General features: G+C 41.4%; 1 long non-coding RNA gene across 1 annotated transcript; it reads left to right on the top strand.

Annotated features, from left to right (window-relative positions):
* The first annotated feature begins 20 nt into the window (after window positions 1–20).
* Window positions 21–25563, top strand: LOC120314698. The gene is made up of 3 exons (XR_005558507.1): window positions 21–95; window positions 16260–16342; window positions 25147–25563. It is a non-coding gene; the product is annotated as an uncharacterized LOC120314698 (long non-coding RNA).
* The last annotated feature ends 2154 nt before the right edge of the window (window positions 25564–27717 follow it).

Raw genomic sequence — 27717 nt, 5'->3', positions numbered from 1 at the left:
CACACACACACCCCTCCCTCGACGTCCCTCCCCGACACCTCTGACAAGCAAAAGCCCACCCCCTTGGCCAGAAAGCGCCCACGTGACACGCCAAGGTAAGCGGGGTGCGCCGCCCCCTGCCTCGCCTCGCCGCGCCTCGCCTCGCCTCGCCCCGAGAGAGAGAGAGAGCGAGAGAGTGGGGGGGGGGGGAGAGCGGCCACGGGAGGCGCGCGCGCCGGAGGCGCAGGAACAGGTGCGGAAAAAAAGCACCAAAGCCGCGCGCCCGCACCTGACGAGCCGGTGGACTCTCAGGAGCGCGCTTGCGCGTTGGGGTATTGGTGGGGAAATCTGTTTGGGGCCGCTGAGGGGAATTCCAGGTGTGTAATATTATTTCTCCCGCGCCTGTAGCGAAATAATAATAATAATAATATTTTCCTGCAAGAAAAGGAAGACCAACCTGAATGTGGCATGGATTGACTACAAAAAGGCATTTGACTCTCTGCCACATGACTGGATAATCAAGTGCCTAGAAATAACAGGAGTCAGTAGAAACATCACAAAATTTGTGCAAAGATCGATGGCACAATGGAAGACACAGTTGCAGATCAATGGTGAGAGACTGGGGGAAGTTAATATCAAGAGAGGAATATTTCAAGGAGATTCATTGTCACCATTACTATTTGTTATTGCGCTGTTTCCTCTGTCAATAATACTGAATAACTCAGGACATGGCTATCAAACATCAAAAACATCTACCAGACTATCCCATCTCCTTTACATGGATGATCTGAAGCTGTATGGAAAAACATCATCTGAAATAGAATTGCTGCTCAACACTGTCTGTATATATAGCCAAGATATTGCTATGGAGTTTGGCTTGGACAAATGTGCCACACTTACTATCAAACAAGGAAAAGTAGTGAAAACTGAAGGAATCAAGATGCCCCACGAAAATAACATTAAGAGTCTGGATGAGGAAGATTACTACAAATACTTGGGTATCCTTCAAGCTGACAACATCAAGCACACTGAAGTCAAGAAAAAGATTAGAGGTGAATACATCAAGAGAGTGAAGAAGATCTTAAAGTCCAAACTCAATGGAGGAAATACCATAAAGGCAATCAACACCTGGGCAATCCCAGTCATTAGGTACACAGCTGGAATAGTGGACTGGACTCAAGCAGAACTAAAAGCAATGGATAGGCAGACCAGAAAAATAATGACAATGAATCATGCCCTTCATCCACGCAGTGACATTGATAGACTTTATCTACCAAGGCAAATAGGTGGGCGTGGAATGCTACAAGTACATCAGATGGTTGAAGAAGAAAAAATGGCTTTGGAAGAATATCTGAAGAACAATGATGAAGATGCACTGAAATTAGTATATCAGGAAGGCTTACTGACTACTGGAGAGACCAAACTGGCCTACAAGAAAGACCAAATGAAGAACAGAATAGAGGCATGGGAAGACAAAGCACTACATGGCCAATACATTAAAAAAATAGCTGGGAAAGCAGATAATAACAAGACCTGGCAATGGCTAAGAGCAGGAAAATTGAAGAAAGAGACCGAGGGACTAATTCTGGCTGCACAAGACCAAGCCTTAAGGACAAATGCATATAAAGTCAAAATTGAGAAGACAGCAACAGACAGTAAGTGCCGCCTATGCAAAGAAGCTGAAGAAACAGTGGACCACTTGGTAAGCTGTTGCAAGAAGATTGCACAGACTGACTACAAGCAGCGGCATGACAAAGTAGCAACAATGGTGCATTGGAAGATCTGCAAAAATATCATTTGCCTGTAAGCAAAAACTGGTGGGATCATAAAATAGAGAAAGTCAGAGAAAATGATAAAATTAAACTGCTCTGGGATTCAGAATTCAAACAGACAAGCACCTGCAACATAATACCCCAGACTTAACAATTGTCAATAAGAAAGACAAAAAAGTCTGGATAGTGGACGTGGCAGTGCCTGGAGACAGCAGAATAGAAGAGAAAGAACTGGAGAAGATAACAAAATACAAAGACCTACAAATAGAAATAGAAAGACTGTGGCAAAAGCAAGCAAGGGTAGTACCAATAGTAATAGGCTCCTTGGGTGCAATCCCAAAACAACTGGAGCACCACTTGAACACCATTGGCATTGACAAATTCGCTATTAGTCAATTGCAAAAGGCGGCCTTATTAGGAACTGCTTCCATCCTGCGACGATATCTGTAATACCATCAAACATCCACATCTGCCTATCCCAGGTCCTGGGTAAGGACTCGATAGGTAGACAAAATGCCAAATCCAGTCCGAACATCTGGCTGATGGTGCGATGATCAATAATAATAATAATAATAATAATAATAATAATGTTGGAAGGGACCTTGGAGATCATCTAGTCCAAACCCCTGCTCAGGTAGGAAACACTATACCATTTCAGACAAATGGCTGTCCATCTCTTTTTAAAAACTTCCAGTGTTGGAGCATTTACCGCTTCTGGAGGCAGGTTGTTCCATTGATTAATTGTTCTAACTTAACAGGATCTCAATAGGGAGCAGAGAAAGGAAAGGACTAAAAAGGAGGTGTTTTGCAAAATGTGGGGAAGACGGTCCAAGCCTCCCGATAGTATACTGTTAGGATGCCCAGAAGAATATGCGCTATTACAGTGTTTTTCGCCTCTCTGTTCCTTTTTCTAATTTGGGATCCATTTGTTTTATAATTGCATGAAAACCGATTACTCCTGATTTTATCTATTTTTCTCCATTCTGCCCCAAACCTACCATCATTATTCATCCTGAGAATGAACCGTGTGCTAATTTAAATTGCTGCTGCTGCCATTATCTACCAGCCTGGTCTTTGTCGTTCAAATACTGCCAAAGTGTGGGAGTTGCTTATCGTGGCTTGATGAATAAATCACAGCTACACATGCTAAACCATGATTTCAAATCACAATGACTCGCGTGACCTGGTAAGCCATTAGGGTTTTAAAACATTTCAGAAGATTGCTTCTCTTTGATCTCTAAGGAAAGGGCCTCTTAAAAGCTGCTCCCAGAAGCAATACAGCCCCTCGGCTTTAAAAGAGCATTTTACAAAATCAGTTGCCTTGTGCTAAAGTCTCCAGCAAATCCAACCGACTGTGTAGAAACTTCTGCTTAATGGAAGTTTTAGAATGAAGCAATCGGGGAGTGAAATGTAGGTACTTTTCACATCCTACAGGTTAGAAGTGAACAAACCATGATACAGCCTTAGCACAATGTGCAGAAGTTAAACTAGTCACGCAGAACAAGTTCATATCCGTGTTTTTTCCGGACAGTCATTTATTGTTCATACTGCATGAAATGGTTCACGATAATAAGGTCATTGCTTGATCCTAATTCCACTTTCTTCTCTCTATGCTTGAAAAGTCTTCATTGTCTTAGATCTGGATGCTAGGAGATTTTGTCCCCTCATCTTCCTATAGCTCTGGATAGAGATGGTATAGGAGAGGAAAAAAAATACCAAAGCGTGAGTGTGCATGATATAGTGCAGAGGTTTCCAACCTTTTGGGCATCAGGGACCAGTTATGTGGAGAGAGGTTTTTCCGTGGACCGGAGAGGGCGTGGGTTTGTGTGCTGCCTGCACCCCATGGATGGGGCTTTGCTTGTTTGTGCGGACCAGTTGCTGGCATGCCGCAGCCCAGTACTGGTTCACGGACCAGGGGTTGGGGACCCCTGATATAGCGGATACAAGTAATCCTTGACTTATGACCACAATTGGGATAAGGATTCCCCTTGCTAAGCAAGGCAGTTAAGTGAGTTGTGCCCAATTATATGATCTGTTTTGTTATTATTGAGTGAATCACTGTGGTTGTTAAATGAATGATGTGGTCATTAAGCCAATCCAGCTACTCCCCCTTGACTTTGCCTGTCAGAAGCCAGCTGGGAATGATGACATGGGGATGCTGCAACTTAGGACCAGTCATAAGTTATACTTTTTATTGTAACATGAACAGTGGATAAATAAATGGTTGTAAGTTGAGGACTACCAGTATTGTTTACGACGGGCCTGTAATATAATAGAATAACAGAATTGGAAGGAACCTCGGAGATCTTCTAGTCCAGTGGTTCTCAACCTTTTTAATGCTGCGACCCCCAACCAGTCATAAGTCGAGGACTACTCAACCGGTCGTAAGTCGAGGACTATTCAACTTGTGCAACACCGTTTGCAGAATGGGACTTTTGGCGGGCTCAGCAGGGCAGAGACAGCCTGGACAATTCCTATTGGCTTTTGAAAGCCAATAGAATTAGACTCTATTCAAGAGAGTCTATTCTATTGGCTTTCAAAAGGCAATAGAATAAAAGGGAGTAGCACAGCTAAGGAAAAGGGGAAAAAATGGCGGACTGCGTTGTTTGGCGACCCCCATGAAATGGTTGTTCGACCCCAAATGGGGTCCCGACCTACAGGTTGAGAACCACTGTTCTAATCCAACCTCCTACTCAGGCAGAAAATCCTATACCACTCTAGATAAATGGTTGTCTAGTCTCTTCTTAAAAACCTCCAGTTTTGGAGCACCTAAAACTTTTGAAGGCAAGTCGTTCCAACTATCAGGAAATTTCTCCTTAATTCTAGGTTGCTTCTTTCCTTGATTAGTTTCCATCCATTGCTTCTTGTCCTACCTTCAGACGTTTTGGAAAATAGGTTGACCCCCTTCTTCTTTATCGCAGCCCCTTAGATAATATAATTTGATATTATAATTCTAACATATAATTATACTGTATATGTTAAATTTTTGGCAGTTTCACCAAAGGAACTTGGAAATCATATATTGCATCCAAACTATCAAGGCTTTTATTTGGAATACTTGAGCTGAATTTAAAATATGGTCTCAGCAATGGTATGCATTGCAGACATAGAAAAACAAAAAAAGCAATATAAATCAAATTCAGAAGCATAGCTACAAATTCTTCCTGAAGCGTTTTGAAGAATTATAGCCTTTCACTCACCTCCCATTCATCTGAGAAATGTTTATACATCTGTTGTCAGGACAAAAGGTGGGACCTGGTATTCATTCAAACATTGACCTAGCCAGATGTGAGGGCACAAACCTTTTCATCAAAGGGAGCTAGCAGACAGAAAGTCGTGGCAGCTGTAGTTTTGTTTTTATAGGGGATATAAGGTGAAGGAACATTGGTGCCTTGCACAATTCAGGGTGTACTGCAAGAACCTGTAGTGCTTCTCCACCTATATAAAATACTATTCTCTATTATGTGCTTATAATGAACATTTTCACTCTGCAGAAAAAGAGTTATTTTGATTAAAACAGCCCCGTACATTCCTAACATTTATCAGATTAAGTAATAATTTAAAAAAACATGGCTTTCAAATCTTTCAAGATTGCCAAATATTGTAACTAGTGTTATATATGTAGACAAAAGAGTAACTAGCTTTGGTACACTGATTACCTAGTAATACTTTCGCTTGTTTGAATGCTGCAATTCATACAAGAGTGTTACTGTCTGTATGGATTTTTAGAGAATCTGTTTGAAATATTTGAGCCATTCATCAAAACAATACTTTTTTATATTCCAGGCATAATTATGGGACTGCAAAAGTGTTTCTAGGATTATAGTAGATCCAATGATGTACATATTGGTTTTAGAACAGGATTTCCCAACCTTAGCAACTTTAAGACACATGGACTTCCTTAGTAATGCTGGTTGGGGAATTCTGGGAGTTGAGGTCCATGTGTCTTAAAGTTGCCAAGTTTAGGAAATCCCGTTTTAGAAGATTATGGCCTCCATTAGGACCTACCAGACTCTTATGGGCTTCCATCAACATAGAGACTAATATTGCAAAAAAAATTAGAATGTTCTGTATTTCTTTGCTGCCTTCTAGGGACTCTTTGTAATTTTGCAGCATTGTAGCCATAATTGCTCATTCAAAGTCATGCTAACTTGAAAGTTGTTGTAACAATATGTATAGACATAGAATGCATTAGAATGCAGTATTGCAGGCTAATTCTGCTGGCTGCCAGCAGTTTTATTCTCACCAGCTCAAGGTTGATTCAGCCTTCCATCCTTCTGAAGTCAGTAAAATGAGGACCCAGATTGGGGGAAATATGCTGACACTGTAAACTGTAAAGCACTATGGAGCAATATATAAGTCTAAGTGCTACTGCTATTGTTATGTCCTGGGCCTGTGATTGACAGAGCAGGTGCAGGAAGCTACAGAGAGGTCTGCCCGGGCCAGACAGGCTGCGGGTGGAGCTGTTAAGGCCTTGTGGCTTTCCAAGAACCCTACAAGTTCAGGCTCAGTCCATCAAGAGGTTGCTCGAGAGGTATCCGAACTGGATTCTGACAATGAGGTTACCGTCTACAGCAGCCAGCAGAGAGAAGGCCCCAAGAGCAAGCTGACAAAGCAGTTCTATTCCATCAGTGTTTCGGATGTGGAGGACGCCACAAGCGCTCCGACTGCCATTTTCGCTCTGTTACTTGCCAGGCATGTGGCCAGCAAGGCCACATAGCCACCGTCTGTTTGGGTCACAAGAAAGACCGTCCATTGGAAGAGTTGCCTCGGAAAGGTATCAGGGTCCCTAGCCAAAATAGGGTGGGTTTCTGCATATCCCGCAGGAGCGTTTTGAGAACGGGCTCACTGGCCATTAAAAAAGAAGCTGCGTCTTGATGTCAAATTGCAGGAGGTCTCCTTACCAATGGAGCTGGACACGGGTTCAGCTCTGTCAATCATTTCCCAGAAAACCCTCAAGCAGATCTGCTATAGGAGCGGATTTTAACTGGCTTTAACTGACTTCCAGAATTCCCGAGTCAGTGTGAAAGGGGAGGCCATGCTCACAGTGCAGCGTAAGCATTTTGAGGGGTTTCTGGACATCGTCGTGGTTGAGGGTGACCGCACAAATCTAATCGGACTCGATTGGTTCGAGGCACTTGGGATTCAAGTGACTGGGTTACACAGCTTGCAAACGGCAGGCCTTGCAGAAGTTTGCAAGGAGTTTGCTGATATGTTTAGCCCAGAACTGGGGTCGTACAAGGGACGTCCAATTGCTTTGCGGTTAGATCCGTCCATTGCACCGATTAGGATTAAGCCTCATTGGGTGCCTTTTGCGCTTAAGCAAAAGATTAATGCCGAGCTGGATAAACTGCTACAGCAAGGTATTTTGGAACCTGTGGATAGCAGTCCCTGGGAAACACCCATTGTCACGCCACTCAAGGCCAATGGGGAAGTTCGCATTTGTGCTGACTATAAATGCACACTAAACAAAGCGTTACAGCAGCACTCTTATCCGGTGCCTGTGGTGAGCCACATTTTGGCCTCACTTAAAGGAGGCCGAGTTTTTGCCAAACACAATTTGGCTCAGGCCTATCAACAGCTACTGGTGGATGATGCAACAGCTGAAGCCCAGACCATCGTAACACACCGAGGAGCTTTCAAAGTCAGAAGGCTGAAATGTAGCCCCTGGCATTTTTCAAAGCGTGGTAGAGCGTATGCTCCGTAACATTCAGGGAGTTTGCCCTTATTTGGATTATGTCCTCATTGCAGGGGAATCACTCGAAAACCTGACTGAAAGGCTTCAGTCCGTTTTGCTGCATTTCTGCAAAGCGGGGCTGAAGCTTAAGCAGGAAAAATGCAAAATTGGAGTAACTTCCACTGAATTCCTGGGGTTTCGCATAGATGCCAAAGGCATCTGTCCTGTTGAATCTAAGCTCAAAGCAATTCAGCAGGACCCAAGTCCCAAGTCGAAGAGCGAGCTTCAAGCCTTCCTTGGCTTCTAAATTTTTACCATTTCTTCCTCCACCACAAAGCTGCAGTGGCAGAGCCGTTACACCAGCTCTTGGACAAACAGGCTCCATGGGAGTAGACACAAGTCCATGAAAGGAGTTTTGCTGAGGTCAAGACATTGTTGTCTTCAAATGCTGTTCTTGCTCATTTCAATGAGCAGCTGCCAGTGTGTATAGCCTGCGATGCATCCCCTTATGGGATTGGGGCTGTCTTAAGTCACCTCAAGGCTGATGGAACTCAAGTTCCTGTAGCATACTATTCAAGATCTCTGTCTTCTGCTGAGCGTAATTATGCGCAGATAGAGAAGCCTTGGCCATAGTGGCTGGCATAAAAAAGTTCCATGACTTTTTGTATGGTTGCCACTTCACGGTCTTTACAGACCATAAGCCATTGCTAGGGTTGTTCACAACGAACAAGCGAACCCCACACATAATTTCTCCTAGAGTGCTAAGGTGGTCAATTTTGCTTTCTGCATATGACTACTCCCTGGTTCACAAACCAGGCAAGGAAATGGGCCATGCAGATGGCCTTAGTAGGTTGCCTCTACAGCTGGTAGAATCTGATCCTGCTCCAGCTAACCACATCCTGGCTATCCACGATTTGCCTGAGTCTCCCCTCAATGCAGGGGATGTGGCTGCAGAAACAGCCACTGATCACATGCTAACACGCGTGTTGACATGGGTGCTGTCAGGATGGCCTGACACATGTCCTGGCACCAATTTCCAGAGTTTCTGGAAAAGGAAGCATGAGCTTTCCACCTTTAAGGGATGTGTCCTGTGGGGTAGCAGGATAGTGATCCCAACCTCATTGAAGACTAGAGTCTTGCAGTCTCTGCATGAGGGACATCAGGGAATAGTCCGGATGAAGGCACTTGCACACAGTTATCATTGGTGGCCTGGGCTTGATAAGGAGATTGAGGTCCAGGTCCAAGGGTGCCACATTTGCCAACAGTCCAGGCCTGAAATGCCACAGTCTCCTGTACATAGGTGGGAGGACACACATGCTCTTTGGTCGAGGGTTCATATCAACTATGCTGGCCCCTTTCGGGAAAATTCTTTCTCGTTGTTGTGGATAGTCACTCTAAATGGCTAGTTCCAGTGTCCACGACGACTACTGCCAGGACCATCCAGGTGCTGAGAGGGATCTTCACCTCTCATGGGCTGACAGATATCCTTGTCTCTGACAATGGACCTCAATTCACCTCTTCGGTGAATTCGATTCATCATGCTACTTCGGCACCCTTTCATCTGGCTTCCAACAGCCAAGCTGAGTACATGGTGTGCACAACCAAAGACGCCTTGAAGAGGCTCACGGGAGCTGGCATCACAGGTTAGCTGATTTTCTCCTTTGCCACCACACCACACCTTGCACAGCTAAAGGCAAGAGCCCAGCTGAACTTCGCTGGGGTTGCCATCTCATTACCAAATTGGACAGGTTGCATTCAGACCGGGTAGCTTCACAGGTGTCACAGCCGCAGGCACCTAGGAGACTACAGGTGGGCGATCCAGTTTGGACAAGGAACTATGGACCAGGACATCTCTGGGTGACAGCAGTGGTCTGCAAGGTTACTGGGTCATTGTCATATGAAGTGGCCTTGGAAGATGATTGCGTGCTGCGTTGGCACATTGACCAGCTGCGATGGAGGCTACCTAGTCACCCTGCTGCTCCTGACTCTGCTCTCGGGGGGGGGGGGAGGACCACGATCACCATTTGCATTCTGCAAATAGGGGTTTTGCCAACGAGGCGGCTCCTGACTCTGGCACTGGGTGCATGGGACATTGCACGCAACTGGCTTTTCATGCCACTTCTACTGCAGGCCTTGTGCCTACAGGACAGTGCTCCCAACAGGGGTCTTTTGCGGACCTGGGGAATTCCACCCCACCAAGGAACTCTGGTCTGGGCTTACCGGACCAGGCCAGTCAGCAAGATGCAGTTTCGCCTGTATCAACTGGGCCTCAAAGTCCTGGTCTGGTGAGCCTGGCAGGTGATCTTGCAGACCGAGCACTTGCAGCAGTTCCGAAATGCTCGGAGCAGGTCAGAGGCCATCCAAAGTTTTTACAAGATTATGTGAGGTTCCTGTCAGTAAACTGGCAGACCTAAGGTTTCCCTAGAAATAAGAACACGCTCAAAAGGGTAACCTTGTAGTAGTTAAAAATAGTAGTGTATGTTTTTTTGAACTAAGAGGGGAGGGGTGTTATGTCCTGGGCCTGTGATTGACAGAGCAGGTGCAGGAAGCTGCAGAGAGACCCGGGCAGACCACGTGGCTGCCCGGGCCAGACAGGCTGTCTCCAGCTTATTGCGCACGCGCAAAGCAGGAAAATACGTTGCATTTATTGGCTGACGCTGTCTCTGCAAAAGGGTATAAAAGGGATCTGTGCCATTTTGTGGTGTTCTGTTGAGGTTCTGTTAAAACTTTAATAAAGTAGCAACTGTTGTTACTCCTGTCTCGTCTCAGTGCCTTACCAACGCACAGAACAGAACAGCTATAATCCTGATTACCGAGCCCTTGTTTAAAGAATGAGGTGGCACTTGAGGATATAGAAGTGGGCCTTCCTTGCCTAAGGCTGATTGGATGACTACATAATCACTTAATTAGTCAATTTCTAAAAATATGTTTCCGCAAGGGAGGTTTTTGGCCTTTGACTATATCAACTTTACTAGTATTAAAGGTGCCACTCTGAAATCTATTTGCTTTTTGTTTGAGGTTTGCCAATTATATGGGACTTGACAACAGTCTTGAAAATTCCCAAGCAGATTTCTAGCAAGCATCTAAGGCAAAGTTTTGAAATGTTTTTGTTTTCCATGTCCTTTCAGCTGAGGGCTGGTTTGCTTCTTCTTACATCCACTGGTTTTCTTCTCTGGCTGCTTCTCACAGTCTCTTAATCTGGATGCCTCAAAATGAAAAACAAAACAAAAACAAAAGCAGTCACTGTGAGAGGAACCTTGAAGTCCTAGTGGATGATCACTTAAAAATGTGTCAGCAATGTGCAGCGGCAGCCAAAAAAGCTAATACAACCTTAGTTTGTATAAACAGAGACATAGAATCAAAATCAAGTGAACTATTAGTACCACTTTATAAAATCTTAGTAAGGGCACACCTGGAATACCGCATCCAGGTTTGGTCATCACATTACAAAAAAGATGTTGAAACTTTGGAAAAAGTGCAGAGAAGAGCCGAGGTGGCGCAGCAGTTAGAGTGCAGTACTGCAGGCCACTTTAGCTGACTGTGTTCAGCAGGTCAGCGGATCAAATCTCACCGGCTCAAGGTTGACTCAGCCTTCCATCCTTCCGGGGTAGGTAAAATGAGGACCCAGATTGTTGGGGGCAATGTAAATATATATATACATTGCTTACTGGTGTACACCGCTTAGAGAGTGCTTGCACTTAAAGTGGTATATAAATCTTATAAATAAATAAATAAATAAATAAATAAGATGATTAAAGACCTGGAGACTAAAAATATGAAGAACGGTTGCAGAATTTGGGTTTGGCTTCTCTAGAGAAAAGAAGGACTAGGGGGGACATGATAGCAGTAATCCAGTATTTGAGAGGCTGCCACAAAGAGGAGGGGGGGGGGGTCAACTTATTTTTCAAAGCACCAGAAGGCAAGACAAGAAACAATGGATGGAAACTAATCAAAGAAAGAATCAACCTGGAATTAAGGTTAAACTTCCTGGCAGTGTGAAAATTAAGCACTGGAACAGCTTGCCTTCAGTCATTGTGGGTGCTTCATCACTGGAGGTTTTTAAGAAGAGATTGGACAGCCATTTGTCTGAAATGGTATAGGGTCATCTGCTTGAACAGGGAGTTGGAATAGAAGACCTCCAAGCTCCCTTCCAGTTCTATTCTGATTGATTTATTGCCTAGTGGCAAGGAACACCATAAGAACAGAATAGGGATTGGCAATGGAAACAGCAAATGTTACCTTTGTATAATTTTAGGCTGCTCAAGGATAAATCAACAACAAATTAGCAGTGGGGAAAGGCTGAGAGACTTGGCTTAAACCAACTGTCAACTCTACAAATGTGCATGGCTGCAGTCATTTTCCTTCTAGGTTGCCACATAGAACGGAGGGAGGGGGGTTGCCCAGGTGCTTCGCTAGTCAAAATAATCTTTTGTCCCGTGGGAACCAAGGTCATCGGCAGCTCCTGAGACTAGGGACTAGGCGTTGCATTAAAAGCCCACCAAATAATCATATTGGGGAACATAATTGCTTACATAGCTTTTATGGGTGGGACATTTAACTTTGTATTGGGAAATTGTTGCTTGTGTGTCCAGATTTGCTTTCGTTCTTGACCGTGCCGATAGTAATTAATAAACATGTTCTTTAAGGAATTTTCAAGCCTTGGAGTTCTGCTTTATTTGTCTCTGTCTGTCGGAACCATGACACTAACAGTGAAATATCTGTGTTATTCTTTTTTTAAATTGCTTTAAAATAATGACAGAGAAATGGAAAAAACACACAAAAATAAAAATACAAGCATTGTCAAAGAAAAGAAAAACAAATAGAAAGTTTTTTAAAGTTAAAATTCAACAAAGAAAAAAAAGTATATTATTGCTGTTGTTCAGATGTTAAGTCATGTCCAACTCTTTGCGATTCCATGGATCACAGCACACACATACCCCACCCCATCCTCCACTATCTCCCAGAGTTTGTCCAAATTCATGTTCATTGCATCGATAACGCTATCTAACCATCTCATCCCCTGCCATCTCCTTCTCCTTTTGCCTTCAATCTTTCCCAATATCAGGGTCTTTTTAAATGAGTCCTCTCTTCTCATTTGATGGCCAAAGTATTTGAGCTTCACCTTTAGTATCTATCCTTCTGAAGGATAGCCAGGGTTGATTTCCTTATTGTAGTAGTAGACAGTTACAATTCTATATATAGTTATTCTTTCCAATGCTGCAGTATCAATCCTTTGGCCATAATAAGGGCATAGAGAATCCATTTAAGTTGTCCAGTGGTCAAATTCCAAGTATTTGTTAGTTCAAAAGATATTATGCTAATCCTTTTATTACTTTAATGTATTTCTGAGTATTAGGATGAATTATTAGATGCCTTCCCATCTATCTTTAATTGTTGACAGAATTCTTTATATCATCTTCCAAATTTTTCTCTCCTGTATCTTGTGGTAACAAGTTCCATAGGACTGTACTGCTCTTGAGCAAAGTTCCTCACATCAAACCTGTTTTAGCTGCTCAAATGCCATGAGACTGTCCCTCAGGTCACCAATGGACAGCAAGGCACACAAGATAATCTAACCCTGTCTTGGCAATTATTTTTCAAAGAAATCTTGTGCAAGTTGAGAGGCTTAAATGGATTTGGTAATGAGTCCAAATTTATTTATTTATGAGACTTATATACCGCTTTAAGTCCAAGCACTCTCTAAGCAGTGTATACCAGTAAGCAATGTATATATATATTTTACATTGCCCCCAACAATCTGGGTCCTCATTTTACCTACCCCGGAAGGATGGAAGGCTGAGTCAACCTTGAGCCGGTGAGATTTGAACCGCTGACCTGCTGAACACAGTCAGCTAAAGTGGCCTGCAGTACTGCACCCTAACTGCTGCGCCACCTCGGCTCATATAAATCTTTCTAGTTCATCATTAGAGAGTTAGCAAGCATCTCTCAAAACCTGGGTTTAACCTGGAGAGCATTTACTACTGATTTCTATTCTATGCTTATACCAGGTAGCTGACGGAGTAGTGTTTCAGCTAAACTTTCTCACCTTTGCAAAATCACTTTGGGTCTTCCAATGTGAAATTGTTTGAAATGTTTATTCTATTTCCTCATAACAATCTTGTAAAAGCTTTCAGGAGAACATCACTTCCTGGTGTAGCCTTGCCTTCTTACCTGGTGTTCTTTATGAGTTCTGCTGCTATTGCTTAATCATAGGTGAGAGATCAAGCTTGTCTGTCTTCCAATCCAGCTCTACCACCTATTGATTTTTTTCAACCTCCTGCCTAGAGTTTTAGCTAATAATATCCTCCATCCTTTGCGCTGTGCAATGTTATGGAGGTAGAAATCATGCCATGATATTAAGCAGATGCTACAGAAAACTCATTGAGATGAAACAGACTTGTAGAACTGGGTGGATTTCAAAAACTAAAATATGTGATACCAAGAAGATGGCATCACTTCCTAATACTCCTGTGGACAGGCAACTTGATGCTGACTTTGAGAGTCAATTATTAAACCATGGCCAAACAGTGGCTGTGATGAAGTTTCAAAGCTTTACAGCCGTAGATTCATCCTGTATGTTGCCTATTCTTCAGAAGGCACCTTTTAAGACAATAGAAAAATAAAACATTTGACTGAACAGGAAGGAATCGTGAAAACCCCAACTCTTTAGAAAATCGGATTTTCAGCTGGTTTCATTCTGATCTTTTAAATTATTTGCAACTAGGTTCATAACTAGGAGCAAAGTTATAAATCCCTTTTTTAAAACAATAATACACTGTTCTATCAGGAAGAGAATCTTCAGTTTTATGGATGTCAGATATTTATATTTGTCAGGATCTCATAAATTACTACAGAGAAATCTCATTCTCATCTATCAAAAGATCAGGCTGAATTCTTGCTAGATCCATTAATGGAAATTTTTAGCCTAATAATACTTGCCTAAATAAGGTTATAAATTCTTTTTGGTATCACATGTTTTAGTTTTTTTTTAAAAAATCCTCCCACTTCTACTAGTCTGTTTCATCTCAATGAGAGGTTTGTTTGTTTGTTTTGTAGCATCTGCTTAACACCATGGCATAATTCATTCCTTCATCCTACTGTTAAATCATGAAGTAGAGGCTGGTTTCATATATTATGACATCATGTGATTTATTTGGTTTTGGTTTCACATGTTCTGTGAAGCTCAACAGTCATGGTTTATTCCCATGTTATGGTTAGCATTAATACGAAATTAGATCCAGAATAGTGTGCAGTGTTCTTCAAGTTATTAATGCAATGTCTTCCTACTTCTAAACGTAACTTGAAACTCTGTTCACACAACGCATTTAACTAATCCTAGCTGATGCTCTTATTTAGGATTTATCTTAGGCTTGGTTTGTTTTAGTACAGGTAGTCCTCAACTTACAACAGTTCATTTAGTGACCGTTCAAAGTTACAACAGCACTGGAAAAAGTGACTCATGACTATTTTTCATACTTAAAATTATTGCAGCATCCTCGTGGTTACATGAGTAAAACTGGGACACTTGGCAACTGGTTTACATTTATGATGGTTGCAGTGTCCCAGGGTCATGTGATTACCTTTCGTGACCTTCTGATAAGCAAAGTCAATGGGGAAGCCAGATTCACTTAACAAATGTGGCAAGAAAGGTTGTAAAATGGGGCAAAATTCATTTAACAAATGTCTCACTTAGCAACAGATATGTTGGGCTCAATTGTGATTGTAAATCAAGCACTACCTGTATGTTGTCACATCCTAGTCCATCTGTTTATGATTCAGTGAGATCAAAGCAGACAAAAAGACAGATTTAGCAATGCAAATCCTGTTATATATGTTGCCAATGTGTACAAAGGAGTTGGAGCTTGCCTCACAATTCTGAATCCACCATCTCGCTCATTTTGGTACCATCACTATCCTTCTTGATACCAGTGATGTACAATAAACCTAGGAAAAAAGCTTTACTACCCAAATTAAATGTTTGGTACAATCATTGATGATTAGCGAAGAACCGTGAGCGCACAGTGGTTAGAATTCTGTACTGCAGGCTAATTCTGCCAACTGCCAGCAGTTCGATTCTGACCAGCTCAAGATTGACTCAACCTTTCATCCTTCTGAGGTCGGTAAAATGAGGACCCAGATTGTTGGGGACAATATGCTGACTCTGTAAAATGCTTAGAGAGTGCTGTAAAGCACTATGAGGTGGTATATTAGTCTAAGTGCTATTACCATTGCTAATTAAATTAGCATTCAATTACATAGCTTCCCCCATTATACTGGAACTCCTTTCATTAGTTTTAAGACCTTGGGCAATAGTTAATCATAGTATAACAAATTAATAATAATAATAATAATAGTTATTATTATTGGCCTTCGAGTCAGTGTTAATTCCTGGCAACTGCCTGGACAAGTCCCTGCAATTTTCTTGGTAAGATTTCAAAAGTGTTTTTCTATTGCCTCCTTCCTGTGGCTGAGAAAGTGTGACTGGCTCAAAGTCACCCAGCTGACTTCATGCCTAAGGCAGGACTAGAATGATCTTCTAGTTTCTAGCCTGAAGCCTTAACCACTCTCTTTATGATGAGGCACAACTATTTGTTCAGCACACATAATTCCTTCATTCTTCATTTCTGCAATTCAGTCGGAGAGCAGAATTTTGATCCAATTCTGATATAACCAAGAAAATGTGACTATTAGCTTCATGACCAACTGGAATTGAAAAGCAACTTCTACTCAACATTATGTGTTACTTTATTCCAAAACGGAAAGATATTATATTCTAGTTTAGCTAAACCAAGAAAATATGGTTCAGTAGAAGTCTCTTGGTTTATTTACAGGGTTTCACAATCTTTTTAAATTAAGGCTGTGCATGCTTTGGAAATGACTCAGAAGTACTTCAGACAGAACCTGCATGAATACAGTAAGTCTTTGGTATATATTAAAGCAGCTGTGTCTTTTTTAGTCTTCTGTAAAAAAAAAAAAGCTGGCTACTTTAAAGATTATACAGATAGTCCTCAACTTACAAAAGTTCATTTAGTGACTGTTCAAAGTTACAACAGCACTGAAAAAAGTGACTTAGGACCATTTTTTACACTTAAGACCATTGTAGCATCCCCATGGTCCTGTGATTAAAATTTGGACACTTGGCAACTGATTCATATTTATGACTGTTGCAGTGTCCCAGGGTCATGTGATGGTGATTTATGACCTTATGACAAGCAAAGTCAATGGGGAAGCCAGGTTCACTTAACAACCATTTTACTAACATAACAACTGCACTGATTCACTTAACAACTGTGGCAAGGAAAGTTGTAAAATGGAGCAAAACTCACTTAATAGCTGTCTTGCTTAATAACAGAAATTTTGGGCTTAATTGCAGCAGCATCTTTTTTTCACATGAACTCTGAAAAGAGTCAATAGTAGAATGATGTTGTACTTGTGTGTGGTCCAAAACCTCATAAACAGGTAGTCCTTGACTTAAGCCCTGAATTACGAGACACATATCATGTGACTGTGCTCGATTTTATGACCTTTTTTGCCATAGTGGTTAAGTGAACACCGTGATTGTTAAGTGAACATTGCACTCATTAAGTGAATCCATTTTATCCATGGGGGCATTATTTTTCCAGAAACGGGAAATAAATGCCAGAAAAAAAAATCATGATCATCTGACTGTAAGTCATTGCAAATAGCCATAAAGGTGAGCCAGTTGCCAAGTGCTCCAAATGTATTCAATCCTCAGTTTTCTTACATTGCTTTCTTCCACTTAATTCTATTTAAAGGACTAGGTGATGAGTATGTATCTTTGAATCAGTATTGACTGCTCATGACTGTCTGGATGAGTCCTCACAATTTTCTTGGCAGGATTTCAGAAGTGATTTGCCATTACCTTCTTCCTAGGGCTGAGAGAGAGTGACTGGCCCAAGGTCACCCGGCTGACAGTGTACCTAAGGTAAAATCAGAACTCATGGTCTTCCTGTTTTAAGCTGCACCAGACTGACTTTCCAAAGGACTAGGAGGATATCTCATTTCAGCAGGAGAAACTGAACATCTGTTCCTTATTAACATCTCTATTTTGGCTCTGGGTGAGAACTGACTTCACCAACTTTGCTAGAACCTTAGCAAAAAGTGTTCATAAGCAGCCAGTTTGGCCTAGTAGTTAAGGCATCAGACTAGAAAGAGGGAGACTGAGTTCAATGATGAAAGCCAGCTGGGTGACTTTGGGCCAGTCACTCTCTCTCAGCCCAACCTACTCACAGGACTGTTGTGGGGACAATAAGAGAAGTTGTGTTGCATATGTGTGGCACCTTGAGTTATTTGTAAAAATAATAAAGATAAGATACAAATAAATAAATCAAAATTAAATATATAGATCTGATCCAATACACCTAAGTTGTGAAGGGTCCTTGGTACTCTCTGAGCTTGTTTGTTTTCTTACAGAAGTTTCATTACGCAAACTAGATAACATCATCAGTGCAATAGTTTGGGTAATGCAATGTCTGCAAGAAAACAACCAAGTTCAGAGAGTACCTAGGACCTCTCATTTCAATCCTCAGCTACAAATATTCTTCTTTATTGGTACACCCAGTTGTATTAGGACTGATACATGGATAAGAGTAATACAGACCATTTAAGAAATGTAAACAGTTATTTAGTTCTCCCAGTGGAACAAACTTGAGAAGTTAAAAGTAATTCACTTTGGTTGAGTTTTGTTGTTAACAGCGCAGTTCTAACTTAACCCTAACTTAGAAATAATAAAGTTCAGTGGAACCGACTCTCAAGAAAGATCAGTGCAGAACTGTATTTTTAAATATGATTTAATTTTGATAGGATCCTAGTCAATTGGCTTGCAAGAATAAATTCCACGCATCTCCAATTGTGTAATTCACTGCTATTTGTTTAGATCTACGTTTAGACAGATCCCCAGGAGGATTATACTAATACTAGATCAGGGCTTTTCAACCTTTTCACCCATTGTATCACTTTTAGGATATGGCAACATCAGAGTACCACCCGTTGCCTAGAAAGGTGTCAAAAACTTGATGACCCAAAAAAAAAAAGGAAAAAAGTGATTTGATTGAGTTATTGTTCAGGCAATAGCCTGGACTGGTCTATGCCAGGGCTTTTCAATCTTTTCACCCATTGTATCGCTTTTAGGATATGGCAATATCCGAGTACCACCAGTCGCCCAGCAAGGTGTCAAAAACTTGATGACCCCCCCAAAAGGGAAAAAGTGATGAAGTACAGGTAGTCCTCGACTTACAACAGTTCGCTTAGTGACTGTTCGAAGTTACAATGGCACTGAAAAAAGTGTCCCCAAAGCCACAGCCGAGCAAGACACCTGCCTGCCCACCCGGTGGCACTCTTCCTCTTGTCCAAGGTTTTCATTGTTGTGAGCATTTCTGTTGAGGATTGGCAACGGGGGTGGGGGGGGGTGTTTGGTTTTTATTCCTCCCATCTGCTGGGTGGTTGCAGCAGGTTTTGGTCACTTCACATGACCCTGGGACACTGTGACCATCATAAATATGAATCAGGCCTGTTCCGGCAGGCCTGGGGTTGATGTCCCCGGGGGGGCCGTGACATGATTGGGACATGCTGTATGAATGCACTCATTTTTATTGTTATATTTTTTGTTTTAATTTTTTACGCCGCCCTGAGTCCCTAGGGATTGGGCGGCATATAAATTTTATTAATAAATAAATAAATAAATCAGTTACCAAGCATCTGAATGTAAATCACAAGACCCTGGAAATGCTACAACATTCTAGCTGATCGGCGCTTCTTCTGGGCTCAGCAGAAGCGCCAGGATCAGTGCTGAGCTCCAGCTGGAGCCTGTCGCTGATCCTGATGCTTCCACTGAGCCCTGACAGTCCCGAAGAAGTGCCGATCAGCTGGAAAGCGGCACTGATCCTGGCGCTTCCACTGAGCCCTGACAGCCCTGCAGCTCCAGCCATCTCTTGCTCAGGCTTGTGCGGTGTTGCCACCAGTTCAGCTCATTCCCCTCCCCCGCTACCACTTTTGTAGGATGGTCGCATACCACCTGCCAGGTGCCAATGTACCACAGGTGATACCCATACCACTGGTTGAAAAGCCCTGTACTAGATGACACAGGTCAAAAGGTGCTACAGCAGTAAATTTTGTGCATGAGTAGGGTCAGACTAAATAACCTTTAAAATATCTTCAGCCTTGTTCCTGTGCCAGCCTCCTGTCTATTATGCATAAAGAATGCGGTTGACAAGTGTTCCTTAAATCCTCAGCACTTGCCCTTTTTAAATAAGAGATTATAACATTTCTGCTTCTCTTCAAATTTAAATATAAACAGACAGAATTCTGATACAACATATCCAGCGTGAGTGCACACGTTTTCCAAAAGCATAAATATATTTTTCCTTGTCTCTGGAAGAAATGGCTCAACTTTCCATTTTGATGTCTGCTTAATTGCAAGGTATTTCTTTTTCCAAGTGAGACTGTAACACTGTCTTGATCATTGGGAAAGCACAGTTCATGCAGCTATAAAAAGAAAAAAAGGTCAAAGCTTTAATGGGATTTAATTTTTACTCTGAATTCTCAGAATGCTTCTTGAGTGGAAGAGCAAATCTATCCTCAACTCCAGATTGTTGTAAGATCAAACCATACCAGTCATGTAGAAATGAAGACTGGTTATCTTACTCAGTGATCAGTTGGTGGAGTAAATAGCAATTGAAAATTCCAAGGTGGATAAGGAATGGGAAAAAAATTATGAAAGTTCAAGAAGAATGGCAAGATTTACCTAGAACAGTGATTCTCAGCCTTTCTAATGCCGTGACCCCATAATACAGTTCCCCATGTTGTAGTGACCCCCAAGTGGGTGTGGCCACCAATAAGAGGGAGTAGGACAGCTAGGGAAAAGGGAAAAAAATGGCAGACAGCACGGTTTGGCGACCCCCATGAAATGGTTATTCGACCCCAAATGGGGTCCCAACCCACAGGTTGAGAACCACTGACCTAGAAGGAGGCTGGAGCTTTGTGTGTGTTATCTTGAGATCCTGAAGAATAGGCTGGGTGTAATTTAATAAAGACAGAAATTCATTCCCTCTTTGAAGTTTTTAACCTGGATGGTCTTTCCATGTTCTGTACTAGCTCTTTCCAGACTGGATTCCAGTATAGATATAATGGTATGTATGGAAATTATCTTAGGAGATGAGATTGAGAGGGGGAGAAGAGATGCTACCTAGAAATGATCAGATAAGAGAGAATATAGGTAGTCCTCAACTTATGACCACAATTGACCCCAAACTTTCTGCTGTTAAGTGAGACATTTGTTAAGCGAGTTTTGCCCCATTTTATGACTTTTCCTGCCACAGTTGTTAAATGAATCACTGCAGTTGATAAGTTAGTAACCAGGTTGTTAAGTGAATCTGGCCTCCCCATTGACTTTGCTTGTCAAAAGGTTGCAAAAGTTGACCACATGACCTTGGGACACAGCAATGGTCATAAGTATGAATCAGTTGCCAAATATCTGAATTTTGATCACATGATCATGGGGATGCTGCAATGGTTGTAAGTCTGAAAAATGGTCATAAGTCACTTTTTCAGAGATGTTGTAACTTTGAATGGTCACTAAATGAATTGTTGTAAGTTGAGGACTACCTGTACAGCCTGAAGCTTCATACAGGTAGTCATCGACTTATTATGACAATGGGGACAAGAAGTCCATGGTTTAGCAAGGTGGTTGTTAAGTGACTTGAATCCAATTTTACAACTTTTTTGCCAGAATTATAAAGTGAATCACAGCAGTTGTTAAGTAAATCATGTGGTCATTAAGTGAATCTGGCATTCTCTCACTGACTTTGCTGGAAGCTGTCTGGGAAGATTGCAGATGGTAATTACAAGACCCGGGAATGCTGCACCCATTGTAAATACATGCTGGTTGCCAAGTGCCCACATTTTGATCATGTGATCATGCAGATGCTGCAACAGTCATAAGTGCGAAGATCAGTTTATAAGTCATCTTTTTCAGCACCATTGTAATTTTGAATGGTCACTAAATGATGGTTGTAAGTTGAGGACTACTTCTAATGGGGAAAAAAGAAATTCAGAAGTGAACTTCGGTAATTTCTAAGGCTGTAAAAAAGACAGCTGGAGATTTGTACTATCAAGATTAATATATCTGTTAATATAGCCTTGCAATAAAGTAGAATTACTCATCTGGTCATGTTTCCTATCTGATCTACCTGGGAAGGCTGGCAATAGCAGTAGACTCTAAGCAGAATGTCTCTTCCAATGGAGAAACTGTGCAGATACAATACTTAACCTGGCTGGCATGCAATTGTTTACCTGATACCTATAGTATAGTTCTCTGTTTCAAGACCAAGCCCAGATTAAAGTTAATGCAGCTGCAGGCCTTGCCAAAGGAATCAAAAGGATTATAAAATCATTTCTCTGAAAATAATCACTAATATATTTTAAGCAACTTCCAGCTTCTTAATACAATACAAAAAGATTTGCTAAGATAACCGATAGAGGGCAGAAGAGACCACAGAAAGATTCCTACACAGGCTAAGAAACCAGAGTGAGTTTGGCAGGTTAATTTAATCAGCTGCTGCAATTTCCTTGGACTTGAATTAGATATGGCCTTTGAATCTAACCTCTTATATAGTGCAGGAATCCAAATTAAAGTGTCTCAGATGTTGCGTTCATCCTCTGCTCGAATGCATTCAGTGAATGAGAGACCTCCTCCATTCTTGTCTTACTATGAGGAAGTTTTTTCAGTCAAATCTTCTTTTCCATTATTTTGTGTCCTAATTCTGCAACAAGAACAAACTGGTATTGATCATGTACAAGACCATCTTTCAAGTATTTGAAGAGAGCTATTTTGCACCACTTCTTAAAGCCAAACAAAGCTTCTTCTATGTTTCTTTATGGGGTTTAGTTTTCTTCCCCTTTTACCTGTGGAGATTCCTCGGGTACAAAGCAGGATATGAATCTAAAGTCAAGATTCCATCTCTAATTTGGAAGAGGGTGAATGCAGATAGTTACTGAGCAGAAGAATAATTCAGAGGCCATCCTTATATAAGAGTTTTGTTAATTTATTTACCATTCTCCAGTTGAATTATATAGTAGCATATGCTATTTCAGTTATTTTGGCATCTCTGCCATCCTAATTTAGGACAGCCAAAAATAAAGTATTCATTAACCAATGCCTAACAAAGAGAATCAGTTTGGCAGTGGTTAAAGCACCAGGCTAGAAACCAGGAGACTGTCCTGCCTTAGGCACAAAGCAAACTGGGTGACCTTGGGCCAGTCTCACTTTCTCAGCCCTAGGAATGGCAGTGGCCAACCACTTCTGAAAATGTTGCCTAGAAAACTGTAGGGACTTGCAGGAGTCCGAGACTGACTTTTGACAAACAAAATCAGCAACACAACAAAAAAGCAAAGAGGATTTTTGCTACTATAAGGTGCAGTGAGAGATGTTAGGCTTGATGGCTTTTTAAAAGAAATTGGGGGAAAATCCCATGAGTTTATGATCCGTAAGTCAGCATACCTTTACTATACAAAACAGTTAATGTACTGTAAGTGTATTCTGCTGTTTCTGCTTCTGAGTTTCCACTGTTGGGGACAAAGGGAGGTGAATCAAACAAAATTGTCCTCAGAACTAGTAAGGATGTACCTGCCACCTTAATTGCTAAATGTTCTTTCCCTTTCTCTTCTGTAGAATATTTTATCACGAAACTTTTGACACACATTCTCTTAACACCTGCATCCACTGTTGCACTGATGGATGGAATCACTGTGTTGGAATGAACCACAGGACGCAGATTCATTTCCCTGCTCTTAAAAAGGAACAAAACCAACATCAGTTTGCTGCCCAGTGACACAGCCCATTTCCTGGCGTCTAAATCTTTTCTATGTATTGTTTCCGTTCTGTTTGTTTTTCTGATAGGGCAGCCCACACTGGAAAATCCCCAGTTATCTGAATGCCGTGTTGACTGTGCCCACCACTTTTCATTGGTTGTCTCTCTTGCTTCGCTTTAATGCACTCCAGAATGGCAATTCCTGTGTGTGAGTGCTTTCCTGTTTCATAACTTCGTGTTGCTTATTATCCTTATTTTTCTTCTGGGCCCCAGTATGCTGAACTCTAGCCAACCTCTGCCCCCTGCCTCAACTACCTCCATCCCCTAAAATATTAAATAAACCTCTGGCTTTTAGACATTTGGATCTCATACTTGAGTTTTCCATTGCAGTTTTATAAGCTGTATGCTGGCTCCCTGAGAGCCAAATTTCATCCAGAAAGTTGTATAACCTCAATTGCACAAAACCCAGCATAATTCATATTATAAATATGACACAGAATAGAAAATTGGTCTTGTACACAGATAGTCCTTGACTTATGACCACAATTGTCCCCAAAATTTCTGTTGCTAAGACAGTCGTTAAGTGAACTTTGCACCATTTTACTACCTTTCTTGCCACAGTTCTTAAATCACTACAGTTGTTAAGTTACTAACACAATGGTTAAATCAATCTGCCTTCCCCATTGACTTTGCTTATCAGAAGGTTGCAAAAGGTGATCACATGACTCTGGGACACTGCAACTGTCAAAATACATCCCAGTTGCTAAGCATCCAAATTTTGATCATGTGAGCATGGGGATGTTGCAATAGTGTGAAAAATGGTCATAATTCACTTTTTTCAGTGCTGTTGTAACTTTGAACAGTCATTAAACAAATGATTATAAGTTAAGGATTACCTGTGATCAGTTTGTGACAACAGAATTATTTTGGCTAGATACAGGATAGGTTTGTTTTTTTAGCTGGAAAGGATTATTATGACATCACTGCTTCTGAGCCCAATCCATTTCACATGAGCGAAAGTGAAAAGGTCTAACATTTTTGGTCTTTTTCAGGAGGGTTTGTTCATTGGGTCCAAGAGACCATTTTCAGTAAAAGAAACTATGCATTATAATCTTATTTAGCTTTTTTGCACTGCCTGATCATTTTCCCAACTGAAGCACATAGCCACATAGTTAAAAAAAGAACCCAGCTGAATAGGTGCATGCAATTTCTCTTCTCAATATGCGTGGGAAATATTATGTACTACCAGTTTTCTGAGCTACAATTAGTGCAAAATTAATTTGTCTTATGGGACAATTCCTGTATACCATCTGGTGAATGGTTTGCAGGAAAGCAAAGAGACATTTAATGCACTGTGCTGTGAAATCCACATCAGAGACAAGAATGAAATATTCCCTTTCTCCAGGGCCGGAAAAGGGAATGATTGGAAATCTCAGCTGACACCAGACACAATGGCACTATGTATTATCCTGAATGCTGACATGGCCTGTAGCCCCCCTCTCTGATTTCTAACCAACATATTTCACCACCTTTGTTGTCTGTTTTTTCTTGAGACATGAATGTCCCAAAGGTGCTTTTCCAAAAGGCAACTGGACTTTCCTGTTTTTTTTTTCCTTGAAAACATTTCACTTCTCATCCAAGTCCATGAGAGGAAAAACATTTTCAAGGAAAAAAACAAGAAAGTCCAGTTGCTTTTTGGAAAAGCACCTTTGGGACAACCATGACCTCGACAATTGAGAATCTCCATAGACATTGAGACAGAATAGAAATTGACCCAGCAAGGGGATCCAGAATGAAATATTGTCTAGAATAAAGTAATGTCTAGAATAGAAGGTAGGTAACCGCAGATTCACGTTATGCAAACCATGATTTCTCTATTTGTGATTCTCAGAACCATCTCTGTCCATGACGAATATATTGTTCCAGCCAGGGAAACAGAGGAAAACTGCATGCAGGTTCTTGAATAAGGTATAAGTGTAAAAATGAGTTGAGATTTTGGTAACTACATTCATGCCTTTTTCTTGACTTTGTGTTATGAAAGTGGTCTGCTGTTGCTCCTGCTCTTCTCCATTTTCCAACAAGTCTGGAGATAAAGTGCTGATTCAAGTACTAACAAGGCTGATCCTCCTTAGCTTCCCAAGACAAGTCAAAGTTGGTAAAGCACTGCCACCTACTGAGGCATCAAACAATAACAATGAAAGCACCTTCCATTTATACCCTAGAGCTGTGTATGTGTGATGAGGTCCCATCTATATTATGGTCCTCTTTCTACCCAGAAAGTTAGACATGGTCCTTGTCCACTCTTAGTTGAGACAACCTGCTTTTTCAACAGTCTAGCACAGGGGTCTTCAAACTTGGCCCTTTTATGACTTGTCCACAAGTCATAAAAGGGCCAAGTTTGAAGACCCCTGATCTAGCAAGACCAAAGGGCCAGAGAAAGAATCATTGATCAATTCCACATTTGGAAATATATCGGGGCTGGATAACCTGACTTGCTCCAGATGTTGGTTCTAATATTCTTCAGCATCAATAATTTCCTATTATTATTGGTAATAGTAACTATAATCTAATTAATTCTGAAGACCCCAAGTTCCAGAGTTATCATACAGACCTCTACAATTTATAAATGGAGGGGTACCTAGACCACATGATGCAAGGGATCTAAAAGGTAGAAAGAGGGGATCTAACCAATAGGGGCCCTTAACCTATTTGGCAACAGTTGGCCAACTGTGGCTATTTTTCATGTTACCTGCCCCTTCTGTGTTGTCAGAATGAAATTTGTTAAGGCATGGCTACAGCATAATTTGCTTTTTGGTGTGCAAACATTTGCTCAACACTTTTTCCAGGACCCAACAGGAATGGAGAAAAATGAACTACAATGACACAGCCTTTTGAGTTGTTAAAGTTGTTTTGTTCTTTCTTAATTTCGGATTGCTGGAATGAAGGTGTTAGGCTCCAGTGCTTACAAATGGAATGAGGGCCAGCAGGCTTGGTAACTTGTACACATCTAACCAAAAGTTTGGTTCTTTCACCTACTTCCTATAAAAGTTGCTTCATAAGTGGTTTTTCCTACCCATAACCTCTAGTATGCTTAATGGGGTCAAGTTGGGGGGGGGGGAAATAAAATATATTCAAGCACTAGCATTAGAGGAGGAGTAAGTTTTACACAAAACAGCCCCAGAGTCGTTTGGAGCTAAACTAACTGTTCCTGATCTTGTCTGAAAATGGATGTGATGGAGATCTGAATTGTTATTAGGGCTCTTCAGGAGTGGATTTAAGTAGTAGTGTCTTTTACTGGTCTCTCATAATTACTCTCTAGAAGTGCCAGACAGTGTTGAGAAAATATGTCCTTAGTTTACCATGATTCTAACAGGTGCTACACCCCACTGCAATGTGCTTCTTAGTCACTTTTGCCTTTGAATCTGGATGACTTGACGCAGCAGAAAATTAACAACAGAAGGGCGTAGAAAAGTACAAAGTCAAGTATAGAAGTAGAACCTTTAGTAAAACAGGAAATAAACTTAGTAAAGGTAAACAGTCTAGGGCAGTGGTTCTCAACCTGTGGGTTGGGACCCCATTTGGGGTCAAATGACCATTTCACAGGGGTCGCCAAATAACGCAGTCTGCCATTTTTCCCCCCCTTTTCCTTAGCTGTGCTACTCCCTTTTATTCTATTGGCTTTTGAAAGCCAATAGAATAGGCTCTCTTGAATAGAGTCTAATTCTATTGGCTTTCAAAAGCCAATAGGAATTGTCCAGGCTGTCTCTGCCCTGCTGAGCCCACCAAAAGTCCCATTCTGCTACACTTCGGCTGGCGCAGGGGGCGGCACCACGCATGCGCGGTGCTCCCGGGCAGGGAAAGTCCTCGACTTACGACCGGTTGGGGGTCGCGGTATTAAAAAGGTTGAGAACCACTGGTCTAGGAAAAAGTCAGGTGGGTTGATAGGTTGGGCACAAACTTTCCAGCAAGATTGAAGTATAAGTTACTTTTTACCTTTCATTAAATCAGAAATATTCCATTATTGTCTTAAAGAAAGTTGGGGAAATCATTTGGGTGCTAGAATTTTGCAGAATTCTCTAGGAAACTTAAATGCTTAGATTAAATAATATCTGTAAATAACAGACTTGTTAATGTTGGCAAGAGAACTGCACACAACTTTACTCATTAAAGCAGAATTTATCAGGATTTTTATATTACAGATATAAAGTTTCTAATATTTTACTAATAAAGATTTTTTATTTACACTGAAAATTTGACAAAATAGTAACTATACTGTTGCCAATGGTAAACAAATTTTATATTGGTAAAAATCCATGGTAGTGATGCAAGATAGATGGCTCATTACAGTAATGATAGGTGCACCATGGGAAGACCTGAAAGACCAGATTGCAAAGAGATTATCATGGAGAAAATCTGTGTAGATGGTCAACACTGATTTGATGGCACATAATTAATCATGATG

Source organism: Crotalus tigris, unplaced genomic scaffold (genome assembly GCF_016545835.1).
Source record: "Crotalus tigris isolate CLP2741 ecotype Arizona unplaced genomic scaffold, ASM1654583v1 scf7180000018975.1359446, whole genome shotgun sequence".
In the NCBI taxonomy this organism is placed as follows: Eukaryota; Metazoa; Chordata; class Lepidosauria; order Squamata; family Viperidae; genus Crotalus; species Crotalus tigris.
This window is presented reverse-complemented; position numbering and strand designations above follow the sequence as displayed.